Source organism: Lathamus discolor, chromosome 1 (assembly GCF_037157495.1).
Source record: "Lathamus discolor isolate bLatDis1 chromosome 1, bLatDis1.hap1, whole genome shotgun sequence".
Lineage (NCBI taxonomy): Eukaryota > Metazoa > Chordata > Aves > Psittaciformes > Psittacidae > Lathamus > Lathamus discolor.
This window is the reverse complement of record NC_088884.1, coordinates 143,164,195-143,178,201: the sequence shown is the minus strand read 5'-3', so window position 1 is coordinate 143,178,201 and position 14,007 is coordinate 143,164,195.

The following is a 14,007-nucleotide window of genomic DNA, read 5'->3' as shown; positions in this document are numbered from 1 at the left end:
AAACTTTTTTACTGTGAGAGCAACAGAGCACTGGAACAGGTTGCCCAGGGGGGTTGTGGAGTCTCCTACGTTGGAGATATTCAAGGCCCGCCTGGACAAGTTCCTGTGTGATGTACTCTAGGTTACCCTGCTCTTGCAGGGGGGTTGGACTAGATGATCTTTTGAGGTCCCTTCCAACCCTTGGGATTCCAAAGTCCAAATGGAGTTGTCTTCTACACAGACAAGAGTTAAGATTTCCCATAAATCATTGCATATAAATATTTATATAAAGTTTTCTATTATAGAATTAATATGGAATGTCACACTGATCTGCTACTCTTAGTTGTCATCATGTTGTCACTCCAAAGAGCATGAAACTGATGATTCAGATAAAGTGTATGTTTTCCAAAATGTGACTGCATCTAAGAAGTACCATATTTATCCAGTATGACTATCACAATAAAAACTTATAAACCCCAACCCTACAAGCCAAACAATGACATAACTCACAACCTATTTTAAGGCCAAGCACGTACTAATTCAGTAATTCTGTTGTCAGAGACTACAAGTATTCTATTGCAATGCTGGACCCATATATTCCAATACATATATCTGCCACTCCAGTTGCTTCTGTCCAAGTCATTTGTACAAACCCCAGATACAAAAGAAGTATGCATGGAATGTGTTGAGGCAAGTTAGTGTTCAACTGTCTGAAGTGAGCATCTGATGACAAGTAATGGTGCAGAAATGTAATCTCTAAATTTTATGTTGTTTATCATAATTATAAAAAAACAAAAGGAAATTATATTGGTTACAAAAAGAAAACCAGACAAGAATAAAAATAAACTGAGATGAGGCATGGCTATTTTCTCTTTCAGGTACCGAATTGTCTCAGATTTGTCAGTTCTTACTAGGGAGAAAAATAGCATAGACATATAAGTCCATGTCGTGGTTTAAGCTCAGCTGGCAAGTCAGAACCATGTAGCACTCACTCACTTCCCCCTTCTTCCTTCCCCTGCTCCCAGAGGCATGGGGAGGAGAATCAGAAGAATGTAACTCCCACAGGTTGAGATAAGAACAGTCCAGTAACTAAGGTATAACATAAAACTACTGCTGCTACCACCAATAACAATGGTAAGGAAAATAGTAAGGGAAGAGAATGCAATTGCTCACTACCCGCTGACTCATACCCAGCCTGACCCGAGCAGCAACCTAGCTCTTTTGAATAACTGCCCCCAGTTTATAGACTGGGCATGATGTGCTGTGGTATGGAATACCTCTTTGGCTAGTTTGGGCCAGGTGTCCTGTCTCTGCTTCCTCCTGGCTTCCCCTCCTCCCTGGTAGAGGAGGCAGACGCACAAAGTCCTTAATGGAAGTAATCATTAACAACTAAAAACATCAGTGTTATCAGTGTTGTTCCCAGGCTGAAAGTCAAAAACACAGCTCTGCACCAGCTACTAAGAAAGAGAAAAACGACTGCTACTGCTGAACCCAGTACTGTCCATCAAATTGTTCAGCCTGGAGAAGAGAAGGTTCTGGGGACACTTTAGAGCAGCCTCCCAGTAGATAAACAAGACATCCAAGAAACCTGGAGAGGAGCTTTTTATAAGGCTATGTAGGAATAGAACAATGGGTAATGGCTTTAAAGTGTAAGAGGGAAGACTTAGATTAGATTTTAGGAAAAAACTCTTGACTTTGAGGGTGGTAAAATCCTGGCACAGGTAGCCCTGAGAAATTGTGGATGCCCCATTCTGGGTAGTTTTCAAGGCCAAGTTGGACAGGGCTTAGAGCAGCTTGGTCTAGTGGAACGTTTCTCTGCCTGTGGCAGGGTGGTTGGAACTAGATGATCTTTTATGCCCTTCCAACACAAATCATTCTACAATTCTTTGATTAAGTAAAGCAACTGGGAAAAAAAAATAAAAAAGAAAAATTCATAAATAAATTAATTGACAGAAAAAAAAATTCATGAAGAAAACAGAAGGACTCAAGGCAGTCTCTTACACAGGGGTAAAGGTCAAAAAGGAGAAATTGTGTTTCTGTGTTACTTTTTCAAGTATCACAGGAATAAAAAGAACTGTAGATCTTAGATGTCAGTTGCACTACTGCTTAATGGTAAATATCATAACCATTACAAATATATCAGACATAAATTGAACAAGTTATTCACTCTCAGAGTGACTTAAAGACTTTTTGGGGCAGAGAGATCAATGTGGAAAAAAAATTTGCTCTAATAAAATAAAAGGTGTCTACTGTCATGAAGAAGAACCCGTTGTTGCCTTCACTTTAAAAGTTTGAACAGAATATAAACTATTTTACATTTAGGTTCTGTTATCTACTACTTGTGACTATATCATGTCTTAACTGCTAAGCTCTTCTAGAAAAATAAAATTCTTCACTTAAAAGCACAGTGCTTTGTCTGGTTGCACAGTACCTCATGTAGTGCTGTGTTGAATTGTATCACAGCACAAAAATTACTATTCAGTATCATGTATTATTTATAGTATGGGCTTACAGATGTTGAAGTGTACCATATATCAATAAGCACTTTGCTGGCTGTCAGTAAAGGTTATTTAAAGGACAGCTTTTTACTTCTTTCTTCAATCAAAATCAAAAGAAACAGAAAAACTTTTTCTTACAAGCAACAGACTATTACAAAGAAATCTCTTACAGTTATATAAAATAAATCATATAAATACAAACATAAATGTATATAAAATATGGTTTTATGAAATACTTTCATGAAATTATTTTGATTTCAGTGGCTTCATCTCAGTAAAGATGTATCAAAGATTAATGAGATTCATGCAAAGGTGACAAAAACTATTAATGATAAGATTTACATACTAGGAGAGGTTACAGAGACAAAGTAATAGGAATAAAATATTGTGGGAAGCTGAGTAATTCAGGAAGAACAAATGAAAATTGATTACTTTTACTTTTTTACACAGTCTTATAAGCAAAGGACAACAGAAAACTTTATGCAATCCAAGGCCCTTTGTTTTGGGTACTTCATAGAGAGAACTGATGGCACAGACATATCCATATTTAGTTGTTCTGAAATACCCCTCCTATCGAACTTCGCCAAGATCTTTCTACTCAGATGCTTTACTTGAGTGGCTGTGTAAGAAAGTTAGGATCCAAAATCACGTTTCCTCTATTTATTTGATCTGTACATCTAAGGAAGTCTAATTTGGACCATGAGATTATCCCTTATTCTGCTGAAATTGTTTTGAGTCTTTATTTAATTTTTTTTATTTACTCATTTATTTACTCTCACTGGAATTTTTGTTTCTCTTTTAAATACTGTTTGAAAACAAAGCCTGGGACAACTGTATGATAAGATAAATGATTATGAATGTCTAAGCTTCAAACAATTGCCTGCACATAGACATTAACATTCTACATAGAATTTGGCGTCTAATAAGAGGCAAGAGCTCGAATTCTCTCTTGTAACTCAAATGAATAAGTAGTCCTTGCACTGCAAATGATGATTCAAAGAGGGGAATAAAAACATATCCAAAAGACAGCATAAGAAAGAGTGCAACCAAAAGACAGCATAAGAAAAAAGGATACTGAAGAATAAATGTGCACTCTTAAGTAATATATTTGAAAAGAAAGCATGCTTTTCACATGACTAAAGTTGGGGGGGGGGGTTGCATACACTGGACTTATAACTCTTTCTGAGAAAATATTTACTTGCCAGAACTACAAAAAATACATATTAATTGTGAATAAAAAATTCTTATCAATTTTTTAATCATTACTCTTTTTTGATATGACTGATTTTTAGAACACTTTTTATTATCTGCTTTTTAGCATTGGCTAGACCATTAATTGCTCCTGCATAGCAGTAGGGATGAGCCTAAATCCATCTCTATGTTAACCTACTATAGAATCATAGAATCATAGAATAGTTAGGGTTGGAAAGGACCTCAAGATCATCTAGTTCCAACCCCCCTGCCATGGGCAGGGACACCTCACACTAAACCATCCCACACAAGGCTTCATCCAACCTGGCCTTGCTCATCCAACCTGGCCTTGCAGAAAAGAAAATATTTTCCTCACATTACAAGAGGTTTCTTTTTGCTAAGAAATACTTAGTACTACCTATATCTAGAAGAAGACTGGGGAATAAATGAAACCAAACTTCATTTACTAACTTGCTGAAGCAGCTCTTATGTTATAACACACTTCAACTGATCTGTATATTTAATGGACTGTCATAGTATGTTTCCAGATGTTTGCGGATTTGGCTGCAATATACTTTATGAATGTAAACCAATTTATTCCAAGTCAGTCATAATAATACTGAAAACTAAAATAATAGGATTTTCGTATTATAGTAAATAAATAGTGTCATTTTTTCCTCCTTTAACAGTAATAAATTTTAACAAATAAGTTTATTTGCTTGGGGATTATTTTTTGGGTTTTTTTTTGGTTTGGTTGGGTTTTGTGGGGGATTGGGTTTTAGGTTTGGATTTAGTTTGGGTTTTTTTTGCTGGTTTTTTGTTGGGTTTTTGTTTTTATTTTTTTTTTAGTAGAGCTATAATACAGTTACTGTGCTCTAAAATTGTTTAATCTTTTTTTGTTATTTGTCCCATTTGTCTAAAATTCAACTATCTGAAGTATTAATCATCTCACATAACTGTAGTTATATACCTAAAGCTAGTTGCTTGGTTATGCCTATTGGCAAAAAGAAACAGATTAAAATAATATATTCAAGGTCAAAATAGCTATCTATGGAAGACTGGATGAATTTACCAAGAGGTGAGTTTACCAAATTCTATGTACAATGTCAATGTTTTTGCCTTTTAGCCATGAAGAAATGTAGACTAGATTATACCAGATATATAACACTGAATATTAGATTCCACACATGCTATCTAATGGGCCTTACTTGGGCTAGTAATCTGTTTTTCTCTAGGATCCATGCACAGAACTGCATCATAAGAAAAAACAATCATGTCTACTCAAGAATGTTTCTAAAATAGGTGACATGAAAGATCTCAACAGAGACAATAGAAGAAAGCAGCATGCACAGGCTTAATTATCTCCTTCATTTTAGATTACTAAAGTTAGGTCTGATGAATTTCTACTCCCTTCATAGCTAATAAAAAGAGATGATGGATACCTTCAAATGATGCTTCACTCCAGTTAAGTGGAACCACATGCACTTCTGGTGATAAACTGTTTTCTCGAATATGGCTTTATTAAAATCACAACAGAGAATCAAATTTTATCTCTGTGTTCTTAATTTTTAATTCTTACAGAAAGAGGAATTCAGAGATGGAAGGCAATGTTTATTTCAGGCTCTTGAAAAGGTTGCTCACAGTTTTCCAAAAAAACTTGTACATATTAAAAGGCTATATTTTAATATGAAAACTGTGAAAGCTGTATAATATCTTAGTATTTTACAAATCAATGAGTTATATCTTGCCTTTGCCTTGTATAGGTAGTTACCACAAGAACCTTGTTCATAGCTGAAGGTTAAGGTAGGAAGTACCTTTGGAGATCAGCCACGTGTTTCATTCCTTTTACATATTTCCTCTTTACTTTTTTAATTCAAAAACAAATGAATACACATGCAGTACTGTGAATCTGAGCAGGAAGTAAATGCTTTCTATTGATCTGCACGAATGATAATAAAAGAATACCAATCACACTTTCTTTTTAAATACTGTGAATACTTCCTTTTATATCACCAACAATTTTAACTTCAGTGGCCTCACTTAAAAACAATAAATTAGCCAGGAATAAAGGTGAGTGAAATAATAAACTTTGAAGTTGTGCATATCTTCAAACAAACGAAGAGATTCAGTCACTGTGCTCCTTATCATAGTTTTATAAGTGAAAATCACAGAAGACTTTTTTTTTTTTTAAATGACAGTCCCATAACAGACTGAGTTTCCACATGGATTATCATCCAGTTTACGGCAATCTCAGAAAAGCATAGTGCTACCTCAAAACAAATCCTTCAGGTTCGCTTGTAAAACTTCACGCCTTTCAGAGATTTGTTCCCTTAGGTATGTTTATTATAAATTTACAGGTTTTCTACCAATTGTTAAGATGATATGCGCTATGTCAGAGAACGAAATTAAATTGGCTTTTACAGATACTCAGAAAACATGATCACAAGTAATGAATACCCATTTCAGTGAAGCAATACCTGCTCTTATACAGTTGTTAAAGAAGACGGAGAATTTTTTCTCCTTTGAGGTTTTATGCAACAGTTAAGTGAGAAGTTGATATATTTTTTCCTTTCCTTCAAAAAAACTTTTGATACAATATTCTCTAACATTTCTCAAGAGGAGCAAATACAGTACTCATTATATGCAAAATGCCAAAAAAATGCCAGATGTGAAACTAACAAAATAAACATGTGAATAATATCAACCCTCTTGTAAAAGAATGTATACACGTGAAAGTTCTATTTCTCATTATATGCCTTTCATCGCTTTAAAACACCTGCATTTTAAGGGTTCTTTTCTATGAAACATAAAAGAAAGCTTTACAATGCTTGGAGTTAAAGCTGCATCCATAATTCAGATAAATATTTCTGTGAAAAGACATATGAAGCACCTGTTCCAATAAACAGAACATTTTCTTGGATAACTCTGTTTTATTTTTCATTATTCTAGATCTCAAAAAATAAATTACCAATGTTACCTGAATGTATTGATGTTCCAATTAATGTATTTGAAGACATTAGATTAGGATGTGAAAGACATGAAAAGCAAAAAGAATGAATATTCAGAAGAGTACACATAAGAAACAAGGGTTCTAATCTAGAACCTGTTTTCTAATACATATTACTATCTAGAAAAGAGCAGAAACTGGTGGTATTATTTTAGTGTGTTCATGGTTTATGCTGTTCACTTCTGTACTAGATGCCTTTAGGTTTAAATTTACTGTAAATCCAAGCTGTTGGAGTAGCCATTGACTGTGTCTCTGAAAATCTACCTTTGGGGAACTGTGCACACCCCCAGTACTTACAAGACTGATTTGTAGGTTCAAGCATAAGATACTTAGAAGGATCTGAAAGTAGGATGGCCACACGGGTGACATGTTATATTCTGTGAAGAGTAAGTTGAGGAGCTGTATGCTCTCTTAGTGCCCCCTGACGGCTAGCTCATACAACTGTTTCAGATAATACATGAACCAATAAAACATATATTTGGGATGACAATAACATAGATATACACATAATGTAAAGCATTTAGTAGAAAAAGCAGATTATATTAAAGCACTACAAAAATGTAAGAAATATGATCCACTTAATTTTTCCATCCAACTGAGGTGTAAATAATACTTATTTTTCAATGGCAAACTGAAACAGAAAGAAACAATAATAATCGTTTAGATCAATCTTTGGTTAAATATAAATTAAAAAAAAAAAACCAAAAAACAAGCAAACACATTTGTTCTGGTATAAGTATGAAAGCTTGTTATAAGAGCAAGGAAGACAAAGTGCAAGTTCATCAGCCAGGGAGATGAGAAGGAGGATAAATCTTCTTTCCCTAAATCAAGAGGTGTTTACTCAAAATATGGGAAAATCTGGTGAAATTTTCTTCTTTTACAAAACCATTTACATTTCTCATTATCTAGCTATTTTCTACCCATCAAGGTGTTGTCTTGGAAATAGGTGGTGAACTGATAATCTCTTCTGTTGAAAAAACACCACTTCATAAATCATAGAATAGTTAGGGTTGGAAAAGACCTCAAGATCACCTAGTTCCAAACCCCTTGCCATAGGCAGGGACAACTCACAATAAGCCATGTCACCCAAGGCTCTATCCAACCTGGCATTGACCACCACCAGGGATGGAGCACTCACAACCTCCCTGGGCAACCAATTCCAGTGCCTCACCACCCTTACAGTAAAGAACTTCCTCCTTATATCTAATCTAAACTTCCCCTGTTTAAGTTTTAACCCACTACCCCTTGTCCTGTCACTACAGTCCCTGATGAAGAGTCCCTCCACAGCATCCCTATAGGCCCCCTTCAGATACTGGAAGGCTGCTATGAGGTCTCCACGCAGCCTTCTCTTCTCCAGGCTGAACAGCCCCAACTTCCTCAGCCTGTCTTCATACGGGAGGTGCTCCAGTCCCTGGTCATCCTCGTGGCCCTCCTCTGGACTTGCTCCAACAGTTCCATGTCCTTGTTACGTTGAGGACACCAGAACTGCACACAATACTCCAGGTGAGGTCTCACGAGAGCAGAGTAGAGGGGCAGGATCACCTCTTTCAACCTGCTGGTCACGCTCCTTTTGATGCAGCCCAGGATACGGTTGGCTTTCTGGGCTGCAAGCGCACACTGCCGGCTCATGCTCATTTTCTCATCATAAGTGCAGTTAAATGATTTTATGAGAAGAAAGGAATGTTTGCTTTTGACAGTTTGAATATTCTATTCAGGGAATTTCAACAGATGCATTTTACCTCAGAGTATCCACTAGACTGGAAGGATCCACTTTCAATTTTTCAAAAAGTATCAGATAAAGTAATACTATTGTTTACACTATCATCTCTTTAGTGTTTTATGCCCTTCTAGCCTGAACAATAAATAATATGTTATCTAAGGACCCAATAAGGCAAATATTACTGCACTTGATTAATTTTACTTTCATGTTTAGTTCCTTCAAAGTTAAATTCATCAGGAAGATAAATGGAAGCAGTTGTAACAGAAATTTAGAGAATCAGATCTGGAATTTAAATATAGTAGAGTGTGTTGGTTTGATCAGTCTAGAAACATTCATTTCAAAATACCTAAATTGTTTAGGACTGGGGAAATTAAATAAATGACAAACAGTGGGAAAAAAACAGTTTTTTTAATTTCATGAAAAATTTCTGGGTCATTAATACTCTGGTGCCTGCTCAACATCTCCTATCCTGGTTATATCTGGATTAGAGTTAGTTTTCTTCCTGATACAGTGTTGTGTTTTAGATTTAGTATGAGAATAATGTTAATAATACACGGATGTTTTAGTTGTTGCTAATTAGCACTTACCCTGATCAAGGACTCAGTTTCCTGTGCTCTGACAGTGAGCAGGGGCGCAAGAAGCTGGGAGGGAGCACAGCCAGGATAGCTGACCCGAACTAGCCAAAGTGATATTCCATACCACAGAACATCATGCTTAGTATAATAAAATGGGGAGAGTTGGCTGGAAAAGGCCCATTGTTGCTTGGGGATGGCATGGGCATAAATCAGTGGGTGGTAAGCAACTGTATTATGCATCAGCTGTCTTTCTTGGGGTTTATTCCTCTCTTTTTATTTCTTCTTCTTATTATTATATTTTACTTTTATTTAAATTAGTAAACTTTTCTTATCTCAACCCATGGTTCTGATTCTCCTCTTCATCCCACCAGGGTGGAGGGTGGAGAGTGAGGAAGCAGCCACATGGCATTTAGTTGACTGCCTCGCAGTTCCTAGTAGAAGTAACTTATTTGCAAAAGTTTTTCATGGGAAGCACCTTTCAATGCTATGACAAACAATCAGCTAGTGAAAGACCTTTGAAGTACATCCTGAATGAGTTGATACATCCACTTGGTAAAATGCAGCAATAGCTGGAAAGAAAATGTATTTGAGCTCTGATCTCTCTGCAGAATTTAGCATTATTTCATGGAATGAGACATCATCTTGGAGCTTACTTGGTCTTACTGTCTTCAGTATCTTTGCACCAATCATTAATATAGAGAATAGACTGGAATTTTTCTCTGTATTCCTGTCACAGAAGCCTGATGATCTTTTTCCTACTTCAGCCATAGCACATAAAGTAGAGGTACTGAGTGCATTAGGTCATGCTAAAGAACTGCATTCATACTAGCATCTTTTCAAATTGACAGTTGTGTTTTAGGACTGATCTAATCATCAGATCTGGGTCTTGTGCCTACCTAGCCCTTAAGGAAGGCTTGTCACATACAGCTGCTCCTTATCTGCAGGCCTAAGCAAGTTTTCCTAATGACACCATCATTTAGAAGCCCAGAAGAAAAGCTAAGTATACACAAGTTGCTGCCAAACTTAATATTTATTATGTGTTTACTTTTTTATTGTGGTATTGGAATTCAAATGTGGCTCCGTCTTGATGCCAAGAGTAGTTGTACAAGTGAGTGTAAGAGACATATTTGTGTTTCACAAATATAAAGAAGTTAGTGAATTTGATAAATTCTTACAGCTAGAATCATGTACTATGGTTTTGGTCTTCTTGCTTCATGCAGTTCCATCTTTATGCAGGTTATGTTGCAACCGTATATTTTCATTTTATCTATATTGCATATTAGTGGGGAAAAGTGGTGTTATTGCTTTGCTTCAATATTATATTAAAAAAAACATAAGTCAGAGAAATAGAAATAATATACTTGAATTCTTCAAAGTCTTCAATTTTAAGTTGTATAAGCTTGTATTTAATGGTGCACAATTGTAACAGAATTTAGAATGTGATAAAGAATCTTCTCAGAGAAAAGAAGAGGTAATGTAGTAACAGTAATGAATGTGGAGGCATTAGAGCTTCCACTGGCATAGTGTGGGATGGTATTTCTTCTTTAATAAAAATCTTCACAAGTAACAAGAGGTTAATTGTATATTTATGTGTAATGTTGTTCTTGCAACCTATCATAATGCATTTCCTTACTAATCAGTCCACTTCATGTCTCCTGCATAGAAAATGCATTTTGCTTAACTTTATCATTTATATCCAAAGATCATGTTATGTTTTTCTCCTTAATAAGCTTAATGTAGGATCATTCCTGCATGCTGATGATCAGTTTGACCCAAGTCCAAACAAGCACTAAAGCTTAAATTCAGGCATCCGGATAGTAAGACTGAAATGAATAGAAAATTATGTGATCAAGTGTTTTGTTGGATAGAGGACAGAGAGTTCAATATATTGAAGTCCCTTGGGGGTACGAACAATCACATCTCAGAAATATTCCTATTTAAAGAGCCTGTATGAAGATCAAACTTGCCAAAACCAAAATCTTGAATTTGTAGATGTAGCTTACCTTTACTGCTGTGGAAGTCAATGGAACAGTTTTAAGGGGAATATGATTTTAGAGTATACTTAATTGTGCACACTTTTTAATTATATGACATCAATACAGCAGTTTTATATTTTTTATTCTTCTCTAACCAAATAATTTCAGAGAAGCTCATTTGAAGTGTAGTCGCTGATTAAAAACTTCTTCTTCTCACCCTGTTCACATAACACTCTTAACAGTCATCTCAGCTTCTCTTGTATCCAAATTAGGATTTTATGGTCTAAATCAAAGGATGACTAGATTGGGTAGAGAGCTGGTTGGACAACTGGGCTCAAAAGGTGTTGATTAAAAGGTCATACTCTTCCTTGGGAGCCATAGCAAGTGATGTATTCCAGGGTCTATCCTGGGACCTGCCCTATTTAATATATTTCTTACTGATCTGAAGAAAGTGATGGATTGTTTGCTTATCAAGTTTGCAGATGACTTCAAGCTGGATAACCACCCAATCAATGAGGCAACTATTGCTATCCAGAGGAACCTGGACAGGCTTAAGTAATGGCTGCCAGGAGCCTTCTGAAATTCAATAGAATAAATGCTAAGTCCTGCACTTGGGAAGAAAGATCCCCCTGCAATGACAGGCTGGCACCTAACCAGCTTATGGAGCAGATCTGCTGAGAAGAACCTGTGAGTGCTAGTAGATTGTAGACTGGTGTTGTGGTTTAAGCTCAGCCAAGCAGTTTATTCACTCACTCCCGCCCTTTCCTTCTCCCACTCCCGGAGGGATGGGGAGGAGAATCGAAAGAATGTCACTCCCACGCATTTAGATAAGAACAGTCCAGTGACTAAGTATAACACAAAACCACTACTGCTGCAGCCAATAATAATAATGATAAGGGAAACAACGAGGGAAGATAATACAACTGCTCACCACCTGCTAACCAATACCCAGCCTGACCTGAGCAGTGATCTAGCCCATCCGGGTAACTGCCCCCAGTTTATATACTGGGCATCACATGCTGTGGTATGGAATACCTCTTTGGTTAGTTTGGGTCAGGTGTCCTGTGTCTGTTTCCTCCCAGCTTTCCCTCCTCCCTGCCAGAGCATGAGACTCAGAAACTTGCTGGTCAGAGTGATCATCACTGAGCAGCAACTAAAAACATCTGTGCTATCAGCGTTGCTCCCAGGCTGAAAGTCAAAACCACAGCACTGCACCAGCTACTAAGGAGAAAAAATGAGTGCTACTGCTGAACCCAGGACACACATCTGCAGCACTGTGTCTGGGTTTGAGACCCTTTATTCAAGAAAGACATTAATAGACTGGGGCAAGTTCAATGGAGGGTCTCCAAGCTGGAGAGGGACTGGAGCACTTGCCTTGTGAAGAGAAGCTCAGGGATCTGGGTTGTTCAGGTTCAAATTATTTCTTCAAGAGACCTAACAGCAGGACATGCTGCCCATCCCACAGCACCAGCTAGCAGGCCATCAAGCAGATAGAGCCTGGCTCCTTCAAGTAGTGCAAAGTGGGCTGATGAGAGACAGTGGACATAAACTGAAACAGGGAGGATCTGAATGCAAGCATCCTTTTGAGAGAATACTCAAGCAGTAGAACAGGCTGCCTAGAGAGGTTATGCTGGCTCTATCCCTGGGGCTTTTCAAAACTTGTTCCTACTTGATCGAGCTCTAAGTAAGCTTGTTTAACATCAGAGTTGGCCCTGTTTTCAGCAGGACACTGGATTTAGGTGACCTCCTGAGGTTCCTTCCAATTTGAATATTCCTTATAATCCTGTAAGTCTGATTTATAGCATCATTATTCCTGCTATGTACCTTTTGAAATAAAAACCTTATTACATGTGTCAGCAAAATGAAATAATGTTAAAAAATATTTTCAGAAACCTCCTGAAATATGCAAGTTCCATACAGTTTTTTTCAATGATCACATGGCTTTCTGGACTTTGAGAATGTTACTCCTTCTTCTTTTTGACTGCTCTGAAGATCAGTCTGGATTTAGGGAGCCTTTACTCCCCCAGTAACCTTCCTGACATTGTTGTGCTTTCTGTAATTACTATATTCATTATGTAAGGCGTTAAACTGGAAGCAAGGTATTAACCCCTTTGAGCTGTAGAAATAAATCTATAAATTCTATAAGTAGTACAATTAAAAATTATGCAAGAGTTAGTATGCACATGCTGTAAGGGTAATTCTGATTTATATGTTAGCTATAAATAAAAAGCTAAACAAAAAAAAGTAAAACTCTCCACAAACCCAATCTCTCACTACAGAGAGACAGTCTGCAAAATATAGCTGTAATTACAGTTCAGCAAAATTTAAAAACAAAACAAGAGTTCATTATTTCCTAGAAGACCTCTTTCTGTATAATAATCCAGATAAACTTCTGTAGTGATATGAGCCAGATGGAAGTGCATGAGAAAATTTTGTAGGCAATTGACTGAACCACCTTGTGTTGAACAAAAACTAGCTTTTATCAGTGAAGTTCTAAGAGATTTCATCTATCCCTATATTCTTAAAAAGATTATGGCAACAAGAAGGACAAAACGAGCTCTGTATCGTGTCACCAGCATTATTTTTTTATGATAGCAAAGAACTAGGTAGCTGATAGAGAATGGAACAGACTATACACATTGTCTGAGAACTGTAGAGAGGAACAGAGTATATGTGTTGAATTTCTTATTTGTATTAGTTTCTGGGTTAAAATATGTATAAATATATAACAAAGGCAGATTTAAAAAAAAAAAAAAAAAACAAACAACCAAATAACCCATAAACATATTTGTAAGCCATTTAGCTAAATCTCAAGGCATTTTTTTTCTGACAAAAATATTTATCTAACATTATCATCCATAATATATTGAGGTGTACTAAAAATTAAACTACAGATGCTCGGTGAATTTCTACGAATAGTGAAAATTTTATATTCTCGTATGAGGATGTGTTTCTGTTATTTATTTTCTGAGACCTGCTATCTTGGAAAGCAATAATACTGCTCATTCTTATATATGCAGAGATACAGCAACAATCTGTTGTTATTAATGGGAAATGGGAA